Genomic DNA, 10,744 nt, shown 5'->3' on the forward strand with positions numbered 1-10,744 from the left:
TACATCTCAGAATAAAGAGCACATCCCTGTGTAGCAGAAATGGTGACATGTTTGACTATTAGCGGAAACGTAGGTGGGTTGAACTTACCCAGAGGTACCTCGGAAGATAGGCCACAGCCTTAAAGACCCTGTGGAGCAGTTCTACTCTGCACACAGGAGGTCACCATGAGTCAGAATTGACTTGAGGGCAACTAACAACAACAACATTATAATGATAAGACAGATATCCTGAAGTTTGAATAAATTCAAAAAGTAACTTTCAATAAAGCAAATTCCCGTAGTCAGGATATTCACTACCTGCCTGTTTCTATTAGGGTCTGTCTTAGTCATCTAGTGCTGCTATAACAGAAATACCACAAGTGGATGGCTTTAACAAAAAGAAGTTTATTCTCTCACAGTTTAGGAGGCTAGAAGTCTGAATTCAGCGCTCCAGCTCCAGGGGAAGGCTTTCTCTCTCTATCGATTCTGGAGGAAGCTCATTGCCATCAATCTTCCCCTGGCCTAGGAGAGTCTCAGCACAGGGTCCAAAAGGCTCATGCTGCTCCCAGCTCTGCTCTCTTGGTGGTAGGAGGTCCCCCTGTTTCTCTGCTTGCTTCTCTTATATCTCAAAAGAGATTGACTTTCAAAACAACCTAATCCTGTAGATTGAGTCGGGCCTCATTAACATAGCTGCCTCTAATCCGGCTTTATTAACATCATTGAGGTAGAATTTACAACACATAGGAAACTCACATCAGATGACAAAATGGTGGACAATCACACAATACACACAGCCTAGCCAAGTTGACACACAGTTTTGGGGGACACAATTCAATCCATAACAGGATCTCTCCTCTCTTGAGGAAAACTAAGGAAAGACATTTGTTAGATTCCCCTTTTATTCATTCCTTCAACAAACATAAATTGAGTACCGATTATGTGTCAGGGACACATCTAGGAGCAACGCACATTAATACAGCAATAAACAAAACAGACAAAATCCCTGCCCTTACAAAATTTATATTTCAGCTAGATAGAGACAAACAACAAAATTCAAAAAATCGTTTGCCTGTTTGATGGAGGCATATGTGATCTCAGGAAGAAAAGTCCGGAGTTCAGACTTTGAATTGCTCTAAAGCCCTGAGTTCATCAGTGAGCAGGAAGCGGCTGAGCATTTCAGCAATATGCCCTGTTACCACTGACACAGTTGTTAGGTGTGGGCCCCTGACACATACTACGCTGGCAAGTAGGTTGGGAGATGTTGCACTTTAAACCTTCTGGCCCCAAAGTAGGTAATCTGTCAGGCTGTATTTCTATCTACCTCTCTTTTGTGGTTATGGGCCATCTAAAGGGAGTGGGACATGATCAATCGTTTCAGAATAATTTGTTTGATGGGGTATCGTGGGCCACAGCTGGAAACGAGCACATTAAGAGTGACAGGATTTTGGCAGTCACAGAGGCTGAGACTTTGAGTCTTGCTTTTCCATCAAACCAGGTGGGATGGCTGAGCATTCATTAGGAAGGAGCAACCTTCCTCAAACCGTGGCTCTAACGTTGCATCATCCCCCCAAGGACTGAAGAGAGCTGCCTGAGTTGCCAGTTTATCAATATATCAAAGTTGGGTTGGTAGACTTTTACTACACAAGTAGAATTTATTTTGAAAGTCTGAAAATTATATCATAAAATCATTAATAATTCTCTTGTTGTTGTTAGGTGCTGCTGAGTCAGTTCTGACTCTTAAGTGACCGTATGCACATCAAAATGAAACGCTGCCTGGTCCTGCACCATCCTCACAGTTGTTGCTATGTTTGAGCCCATTGTTGTAGCCACTGTGTCAGTCTATCTCATTGAGGGTCTTCCTCTTTTTCTCTGACCCTCCAGTTTACCAAGCATGATGTCCTTCTCCAGGGACTGATCCCTCCCAATAACATGCCCGAAGTATGTGAGACGTAGTCCTGCCGTCCTTGCTTCTACGGAGCATTCTGTTTGCTCTTCCTCCGAGACAGACTTGTTCGTTCTAGACCGTGTTTACATTATGACGAGTAGCTTCAATCATTCAATGGCAAATACATACACTGCACAAAATGCCTGTAGACAACTTGTATTAAAAATCAATAAACTTTAACCAAATGTTTACTCTATAAACTCCATACCTAAATTTCAGCCACTAATTAGGTGAAAAAAAAAATAGGGTGACTATTGGGGAGTTTTCTCAACAGCTGGTAATTTCACATTGCAGACAGGAGGAGCCTAATATCTGGGACGTCTGTGATATTCAACTGAACACATTTATTAAACGTCTACTTTGTGCCATGGACAGTGCTGAGAGCTTTGCACACATAACATTTAAGTCTCTCTGTAACCTTATCAATTAGTGCTATTGTCACCATTTTATATCCAAGAAACTAAGATTCAGAGAATTTAAGTACCTTGCCCAAGGCCAGGGCTGCGGTCAAGACCAAGCCTATCTGGCTCCAAAACCTGTGTGCTCTTCTCACTCCTTCAAACTGATCAAAATCCTGTTTCAATCTTGCCGAGACCAAGGACCTAGAAAACCACTGGAACCAAAAAAACGTTGAGAGAACTCAAATGTTCGCCACCAAGAGTGATGTTGATTTGGCTGGTTGGTGTTCCCAGATTGGCATCTCTTCTTGCTTTAAAAAAAAAGCTTTACTGGCTCACAAATATCCATCTCAAGGAGACTGGCTTTCCAAAGACAGAGGGACATTCTTTGGTCAATGGTCTCAGAAGTGCCCTCTCGTCACAACCAGAGGTTTCCATGACCACTTATGGAAATTAAATCTAGGGAGGCAGGTGAATGAGGGTCTTCTTTAACACAAAAAATGTCTGTTCCTCTGACTGGCTTCCTTTCCTTGCTTTATTTCCTCTTTAGGTAGCTCTTTGTTAAAGACCAAGAGCTAATGGTAATCATTTGAGGGTGAGATTTTAGGGGAATTTTACTTTCTCATCGTACAACAATATTTTATTTTTTTAAATAAGGGGCATATAATACTTTTGTAATAGTAAGAACATAACTTGTGTTTCATAGCTAGAGAACAAGGCTCAGTGTCCTGAAATCTACTCACTGTCTCTCCTGTGCCTTGACCTTCCCCTTTGTGATGCCATCTTATCTGAGTCCAGAAACACGCATATAGTATTGTGCATAGGACTCGTTGTTTGATCACTAAGGAACCAGCGATCTGAGAAAGACTTGGAAATGAGAATTAATGTTCAAAATCTCCGAGGACCACTGCTGAAATGGGCCACTCTGAGAGGTTGTGAGTTTACTTGGAGTCTTTAAGAGGAGAAAGGACAAAGATCTATTCTGGTAATTCAGGCATTCTTCTAGGGGGCTGGACCAAATGATCTTGTCTTTGTAAAGTGGAGTTAATATTTCAAATCACAGAAGAGTGGTGAGGGTTAAATGAAATAAGATATATGGATAATCAATGCAGTGTCCAGCACAAAGTAGGAGCTCTACTAATGCTACTTCTTCCCTAATACTGACCAATGGATTACGGTGTGTGAAAAGTCTCCCCGAAGGAAAGGAATCTGATTTATGTAAAGTCCTCCATCTTCACACATATGCATGGCTCAAAAATGCATCAAATTAATTTGAGTTCAGACATCATCTTGTGAGCTAATCATTCACACAAACTAAGAGTGGCCAAAGAGGGAGCAGAGTTTGTTGTTGTTGTTAGCTGCCATTCAGTCAGCCCACTACTCACGGTGACCCCATGCACAACAGAGTGAAACACCGCCCAGTCCTGCGCCATCACCAAAGTTGACTGAGGATTGGAGCACGTGATTCGTGGGATTTTTATTGGCTGATTTTTGGAAGTAGATCACCAGATCTTTGTTCCTCGTCTGTCTTGGTCTAGTAAAAAAAAAAAAAGTAGCACTGCTTAAATCTGTTCAGCGTCATGGCAACATGCAAGCTTCCACTGACAGATGGGTGGGGGCTGTGCACGGGATGCATTGGCTGGGAAGCAAACCTGGGTCTCCTACATTGAAGGCAATAATTCCACCATTGAACCACCAGTGCCTCTAATAAATTCTAGTTATCATTAGAGTGTTGCTGGTTTTATGAGAGATGTCAGCTCTTAGCACATGTTAAAACCCAAACTTCTCTCCACGGCCTTGCAAAATCTGGCCCTTGCCTAAATCTCCAACCCTCATCCCAGCTCACCTCACCCAGAGCAGGGGCGTTTTATTATCTTCTCATGCATGTCCTGCAGATGGCCCTCTGAAATTGCTTGGTCTCCATACTCCTTTTATTTTCCATGGCTTTGTCACTTACTACACCAAAAAACCAAACCCACTGCCTTCAAGTCAATTCCGACTCATAGTGACCCTATAGAACAGAGTAGAACTGCCCCACAGAGTTTCCAAGGAGTGCCTGGTGGATTTGAACTGCCAACCTTTTGGTTAGCAGCCGTAGAGCTTAACCACTACGCCTCCAGGGTTGTCGCTTACTAAAGACTCAGAAATTTCACTGGAGCAAGATTATTTGTGTGTGTAAAACCTCAAAGCAAGGACTTATTTCCAAATAGGGACCCCACTATTAGTCAAAACAACACTTTGGATCATTCCAATTAGTTATTTACTTAAAAGTTTCACATCTTCTTTCTATGACTATAGCTGGTCCCTGGGGAGCATGACTTGTTTTTTCCTTATGGCTGTTATTAGGTTACTCGAGTTAACGTACTACATCAGGAATGTTCCACTTGCTAAACTTTTTGAGGGTTTCTTCAATTCACTAACGTATTCATCAGCTAAATGCAAAGTCCTCTAAAGAGCTTTTGTCTTTCCCTTTGGCGTTTCTCCCTTGGCTCTGAAGTGGAACTATATGCTCGATTAACAGTATCTTTGTAAGGTTCGTTGGGGGCACCTATAATTCTGTCAGAGAGGTGCTTCCTGAGGACTTGTGGAGTTCAGCTTGACTTCTCATTGGAAATATTTAAAAAACTCGCGAAGTTGCATCTGTGTACATTTTCCTTTTCAGAGAGGAAAAGAGTCATGACATGAAAGAAGAGAAGATGGGGGCCATTTGGAGGGGCTAGAGAGGGCTCAGAAGAGAGAAAGGAAGAGATAGAGACCAGATAGACAGATAATCAGAGGATCCCAAGTCTCTAAAACCCCTCCTGGTGTGATGCTGAATGGAATTGCTTCAAGCTTTACCTTGCAAACCATATCCTTCGTGAGCCCACAACTCAGATGCTGGGGATCAACATGACTGGGAGGAGCAGGCTTGCAAAATTACTCAAGCAGCATTCATACAGGCAAAGAAAATTAGCTGTTTTTTAAAATAACTTACCTGATTTTCTTCATGAGCCCTCCACATGCTTGGGTAACAGGAAAAAAACTGCGTTTAGTCTAATTGGGTTTAAAATTAGTTTTGCCCAATCATTTAAGCAGTCTGTAGATTTCACCTGTCGTTCTGCTCATTTTTTCAGAATTCTCTTCTCCCTTTCATCCTCCTCTCCTGACGAACCACGGCCCATTAGGAAAAGGGAGCCCCTGGATTTGCACTTGTGCTTGAGTGTGAGGTGCCTGGTGTCTGCTGAGGAATGCTTGGAACAATCCTATGGCTGGCAGCCATAGCTGGCACCCACAGTTGACATCTGCGGCTGATATACTTGTAGTCTATTTATTTGTTTGACTTGCTCAGAGTCTGGGGCCCCTCCCTGAAGAATTGCTCTTTCCACCCTGATTTTGCTGGTGAAGACCTCTTTGAGTATCTGCCATATATACCATCCAACTTCTCGCCCCAGATGTCAACCTTGGTACTGGGGTTGCAGGTTCAGGCTAGCCTCCACCCTAACAGCCTAAAGCAGCCCTATAGCTTCTCAAACCAGCATCCATGCCATGTGAGAACAAGGTGAGGTTCAGGCCCACAAAGTAGTCCCTTTATCAACCTAGACATTTCACTCCATACTCTTAATTAAGTAAGGGCCCCATGTAGTTTCAGGGCCAGTTGTCTCCATCCAGAGGCCAAAGCAAGGGTAGGTCAAGAGTTCTTGTGTTCTTAAGGTGGTTCCAACCACTCCATTGCCCCTCCTCACTCCACGGGACTTTGAAGATCCAGAGAGAAGTATTTCTTCTCCAACTCTTTGCTCCATAATTCTCTCTCTCTAATCTCTTAGACATAGAAGGGGCAGACTTTTCTTTTAGGTCGCCCTCTTTTCTACTTTCTACTCTGCACGCAGGGAGGTCACCATGACTTGAAATGGATTTGACAGCAACTAACAACAACAATTTTCTACCTTACATAAAACAGTATAATATGTTCCACCAGGACTAATGGTGTTAAATGGACACCAGGGTAACTTAGAAAGTTCTCTATCAATAATGCCTGCTTTCAAGACTATTGACTTACTGCAAACTCCTATTTTGAATGTCAAAATTTCAATGATAATTTTTTCCATTATTTTTTATTATTCTTAAGTTGCATTGATTTGGAAGCTGAGAATGAATACAGAAAATCTAAAGAAAAAATATTAATATTATTAAAAATATTGTGCTCATTTTATGTGTTCTGAGGAAGACACTGATCCACTAGGACTGGAATAGCTTGAGAGGATAAAGAGGTGGCCTCTCTGAGCTCCTTCCTCAGTGGATTTTGCCTCAGAATAGCCTTAGATCTCTGATCAGTATTGGGATAAACAGGATAGCAGCTCCCATTCCATCCCCCAAAAATTTACTGCCTGGGTCTTGGTCCATCCAGATTATAGACTATTAGGGCCAGCTTCTCCTGGGGTGCCACCAAGATCCTTTAACTGAAAATGAAATCTCTTATTTTCCCATCCATACATCAACTGTTTCTTAAGCATCTACAAGGTGATATGTACTGATACAAATGCTGAAAGGCATAGAAATGAAGCAGATGGTTTAAAATAAATCTGCCAGAAAATACTTTAGATAAGAATTTGAGTCTCACTGCCATTACCATTGACCCAGAGCAGCTCTAAGTAGTGAAATTTGTTGATTTCAATTTTATCCTCCTGGATTTTTGAAGGCCATTCATTCATTTATCCTTTTAGCAAATGCTTATTGATTATTCATTATATTCCAGGCACTTGGCTAGGTTCTGGGGAAACTGACGTGATTAAGATACATTTTCTGCCTGAAAAGTTTCTAGTTCATAAGGAACAGAGACACTCAAATAGCAAGAGAAATACAGTGTTCCCAGTGTTAATTCTACACGAGGTTCAGTAAACCACCTGGAGTGAAGCCAGAAAAGCATGATCCTTCTTCAGTTGAGGGGAAAAATGATCAGGAAAGGCTACATAAAGAAGGTAATGACTTAACTGAAACTTAAAATATTCACAGTTGTTTGTTTGACTGTTTTCTTATAAGAAGGAAGTGTTTTCAAGCAGGGGAAGCTGCAAGATGAAAGGCCTAAAGGCGGTCAGCAGCATGAAGTGTCTAGGGAGCTACAAGCAGGTGGATGAGTATTGAGGGAGCCTATTTTATGGAGCAGAAATGAAGCATTGGTGATTCAGTCATAGAATTCTTACTTTCCGTGCAGGACACTGGGTTCAATTCCCAGCCAATGTACTTCATGCGCAGCCGCCCCCCATCTGTCAGGGGAGGTTTGTGTGTTGTTATGATGCTGAACAGGTTTCAGCAGAGCTTCTGGACTAAGAAGAAAGGCCTGGTGATCTACTTCCAAAAAGAAGCCAGTGAAAACCCTATGGATCACAAATGTCCAATCCACAACAAATCACGGGAATGGCACAGGACAAGGCAGTGATTTATTCCACTGTGTATGGACTTGCCATGAGTTGAGGATCACCATGAATCAGGGGCTGACTTAATGGCAGCTAAGAACAACACATGGAGCAGAAAGAAGTAGAGACCACCTCCTTCATGAACATGCCAGCCAGTGGGAAGTGGGGCTGGTCCTGTGTGCATGCTTCCTGGTTCTTTTCACCTCATACCCCGTAGGCAGCCACCAGCTGATAAGGTCAATCACTAGCAAGTACCTTGAAGGAATGCCACTTTCAGAGGACCAGAGAGATGGGAGAACCGATCTTCCTGTCATAGGCAATCAGAGCTCAGATAATCCGGAACAATCTGATTGTGGCATTTGCTCCTTTTGTCACTAATTCTATCTCTCCTGCCCCCAGAAACTTCAAAGTTACCATCTCCTTAGAGTGAAAGGCAACAGTGTGTCCAATACTACAGAAATTTCTCCAGTTGTTTTTAATGTCAATTTTAATCATAGTGACTTTTGGGTTATTTACCTACTTTTGTTTTTCACTTCAAATCAGTTTTATATTTGATCTCATAAACTGCTAGTGCCTGCATATAGACCCTCTGCAACTGCCTACCTCCTTTACAACAACTCTGCAAGGCAGATGTGCATATATGGATTTTACTGTTTTTACAGATAAGATGAAAAAACAGGGGCAGGAACTACTTAAGGAAGAGTAACAGCTAATGAATATTGAGCACTTGTATGTGTCTAGCAATATTCTAAGCAGTTATGTGAATTAACTTTTCAAATCCTCACAATTTTATGCAGTGTGTACCATTATTGTCATACCTATTTTACAGATGGGAGTCCTTGGATGGTGCAGTTAACGCACTTGGCAGTTAACCGAAACGTTAGAGATTTGAGTCCACCTAGAGGTGCCTTGGAAGGAAGACCTGCCTATCTACTTCTGAAAAATCAGCCACTGAAAGTCCCATGGAGCCCAGTTCTACTCTGACACACACGAGTCAAGGCTGACTCATCAGCAACTGGTAGTTTGTTTTACAGATGAGGAAACCTAGTCACAGAGAGTTTAAATGACTCTTTCAAGATTACACAGCTAGGAAATGACAAAGTAGGGATTGAGACATAGGCAGTCTGCTCCAGGGTGCAAACTCCTATGGACCACCCCCTCTTAGACAAGTATTATGCCCATGAGCAGAGAACTGGGCAGTGGCAGAACAGGAAAACCCAAGACTGACATGTGTTAGATCTAGACCAAAACCATTCATTAGGTCATCAAAAATATTGTAAGCAAAGAGGGGATTGGAATTAACATTTGTTAAGCGCCTTCCATGAACTGAGCCCTGTGCTAGATGCTATAGAGTTGTGACCCCACTGCATCCTCACAACAGCTTGTGACTCGGTATGAGGAGGTGAAGTCACTGGACAAGGACAGCAGCTGGGAGTGGAGGGTCAGGAGTCCACTTCATGTCCTCACCCCCAGCATGCCCTGCTTCCAACAATGCATTCTGCCTGCATATGATGCAGAGTCCAGGAAGATGCCAGATATTCTGCAGAGTCCCTTTCTGATTTTAGGTAAACAAAGGGGGAAACAAGAGGGAGAAATAAGGGGGGAACCAAGAGGGAAAAACAAAGGGGAAAAACTAAAAGAGAAAAGGAAGAGGAAAAACCAAAAGAGGAAAAAAGGGAAGGTTCCTTCTGAAATATTTTGAGTTTGTAATGGATGAGATCCAGCCAGATACCAAGTCCTAGCTCTGTATTTCTTTATTTCTGTGGGTTGAATAATCCACAGGCAGCCTGCCAGGTCCCTGTCATCTTCGAGCCCCGCTTGCTTCAGAGGAGTGCCACACATGGAAGAAAGGCCCAGGGAGTGCTGAGGAATGACAATTTGGTTACATATACCTGGGGGACAATATAAAGTAACCAGTGAAAGATGTGGGGCTCTATTACTTCAGGAAAGGAACTGTCTCACCCTACATCTCTCTCACTGTGACTGTCCTGGTGAGTTGAGAAAGGCAGAAGCTGTTTCTGCAGCTAATTTTTGCAGAGCCCAGACATACTTAAATGTCAGTTTACTTCTTCTGTCACTCAAACGTGACCTGTGTCTGTATAAAACAGGCAAGAACAACTTGATCTTTACCCTCTTTGAACTCATTATTCAAAACCGGCAGGAATGATGGAGAGTCCACAACAAACCAGAATCAATGGCCAACGGTGATCGTAGGCACATCACATACACACGTCTTCCTCTGTAGGTGGGAGGTAAACTAGATGAACCCTGGGGTGCTTTCCAGCTGGAGAAATAGATAATTCTACATACATGAGAAGAGGCATAAGAGTGGTGTTTTTAAGAGCCTCAGAGAATTAGACCTGGTTGAATCCCAGTATTCCATTTACATCCCTAAGTCTCCGATTCCTCATCCGCAGTGTGGACATGATAAGCGTTCATGTCATAGTGGTATTGTCAAGTTTAAGGAGATAATGTATTAAACATGCTGAGCCCCAGATTCACGCTAGAAATAAGGGATTTGTAATTATTCACTTTTTATTGTGGTAAATATATAGGTAACAAAACATTTGCCATTTCAACAAACTTCACACGTACAGTTCAATGACATTATATTCCTCATGCTGCTCGGTCATCACCCTATCTATTCCCAATTTATACCATCACCCTTAACAGAAGCTCAATGTCCCCTAAGCAGTGAGTCCTTCAAAAATATGGAATGCTTCACGAATTCGCCTGTCATCCTCACACAGGACCCACGCTAGTCTTCTCTGTACCCCCCAATTTTAGTGTATATGCTGCCAAACAAGAACAAGGTATCGTTCACTCTTTTGATTAAATAAGTCATCTTGGAGCCCCGGTAGAGCGGTGGTTAAGTGCTTGGCTGCTAACCAAAATGTCTGCAGTTCAAATCCACCAGCTGCTCCTTGGAAACTATGGGGCAGTTCTACTCTGTCCTATAGGGTCACTATGAGTCTGAATTGACTCAACAACAATGAGTTTGGAGGTTTTTTGGTTATTCTCCATAATTATCA

At 42.5% G+C, this 10,744-nt stretch overlaps 1 non-coding gene across 1 annotated transcript; it reads right to left on the reverse strand.

Moving 5' to 3' along the window:
* Window positions 1–10,417: 10,417 nt before the first annotated feature.
* Window positions 10,418–10,522, reverse strand: LOC111750123 (U6 spliceosomal RNA). Its single transcript, XR_002785278.1, has one exon. It is a non-coding gene; the product is annotated as a U6 spliceosomal RNA (small nuclear RNA).
* Window positions 10,523–10,744: the final 222 nt, after the last annotated feature.

This window comes from Loxodonta africana, chromosome 14 (genome assembly GCF_030014295.1).
Source record: "Loxodonta africana isolate mLoxAfr1 chromosome 14, mLoxAfr1.hap2, whole genome shotgun sequence".
Lineage (NCBI taxonomy): Eukaryota > Metazoa > Chordata > Mammalia > Proboscidea > Elephantidae > Loxodonta > Loxodonta africana.